The sequence below is a fragment of the Neophocaena asiaeorientalis genome, unplaced genomic scaffold (genome assembly GCF_003031525.2).
Source record: "Neophocaena asiaeorientalis asiaeorientalis breed wild unplaced genomic scaffold, Neophocaena_asiaeorientalis_V1.1 scaffold110, whole genome shotgun sequence".
Taxonomy (NCBI): Eukaryota; Metazoa; Chordata; class Mammalia; order Artiodactyla; family Phocoenidae; genus Neophocaena; species Neophocaena asiaeorientalis.
The window spans coordinates 6,814,106-6,814,896 of NW_020175053.1; positions in this window are offsets into that span (position 1 = coordinate 6,814,106).

Sequence of the window (791 nt, forward strand, 5' to 3'; positions counted from 1 at the left end):
CACTCTACCCCACCCCATCCCCCCTCTGCCAGGAGAAAGGGCCAGGGGCCGAGTGCAGGAGCTGGGCCTTCCTGAGGGCCCCTTCCCTCCAGTTCTGGGTGGTCCCAAGCAAAGGAAGACATCTTCCTAGCAAAGAGAAATGGACCCACTCCCATCCCTGGGGATGGGGCAACTGGTAGGTCAAGTGTCAGGACCCAGCAGGTGCCCGTGGGGCCCTGTCCCTCTCACACAGAGGTCACTCACCCTTAATGTTCCACACTTACCCAACCTAAACTCTCCACACTCACCTACCAGGCGTGCGCACACACACATCACACACCTCACACACACACACACACCACACATACCACACACCACACACATCACACACACCACACATATCACACACATCACACCACACACAGACACACACAACACATCACACACACACAACACACATCACACACACACCACACACATCACACACACACCCCGAGATGCAAGCGCTTTCCACAGCAATGGGGGAGAGGGGGCGGGGCCAGAGCGCAAGGTCGCTGGCGCCTTAACTACACTTCCCAGAAGACTGTGCTACACGCTCGTCCGTGCTAGACGTCAGAGCGGCTCCGGCCCCGATGCCCTCTGGGAAATGCAGTCTACCCCTGCGCGGCGCAAAAGATCCCGGGAGTTGTAGTGCCCGTCCGGTCTGCGCAGGCGCACGTCTTGCGACGGTCGTCCGAGCTCTTTTGTGGCGGCCGCCGTCTCGTGTGAGGTGGGTGAGCTCGTCCGCGCGTCCGGCCGGCCGTCGGTTCGTC